The following is a 462-nucleotide window of genomic DNA, read 5'->3' as shown; positions in this document are numbered from 1 at the left end:
TTTTTTGTAGCACCCCTGACCCGTCCTCCCGCCTCGGCCTCCGCTGCCCGACTGAGTTTGCAAACGAGCTCATTAAAAACGACCTTGACGAATCCGACGGACCCGCTCGGGCCGGAGCGAGCCGGGTTTCCTCCCCCCTCCGCCACCCTCCAGCTCCCAGTCCCAACGTACATCCCGCGGCGGGGAGGATTTAATAAGTATTTTAATTAATTATCATGATTATTCCTTAATAATAGGCATCGCATTCCATGGCGTTGAGCTGGGGCGGGGGGAACGGAGAGGGGAAAAATTTCCACCGTCTCCGGCGCAAGACCTAAATTTAGCCGGTTTTACGAGAGGTCTGGCAGGCGGCCGGGAGCCTTAACGAGGCTTTAAAAAGCTCGTCAAGTCGAAATATCCCGAAATAACCGATCCGGCGTCGCCTTCGCCGGCAGGAGAGCGAGGAAGGGGGTTCCGCTCATC

This window comes from Geospiza fortis, unplaced genomic scaffold, assembly GCF_000277835.1.
Source record: "Geospiza fortis unplaced genomic scaffold, GeoFor_1.0 scaffold4, whole genome shotgun sequence".
NCBI lineage: Eukaryota > Metazoa > Chordata > Aves > Passeriformes > Thraupidae > Geospiza > Geospiza fortis.
Note: the sequence above shows the minus strand (reverse complement) of the source record.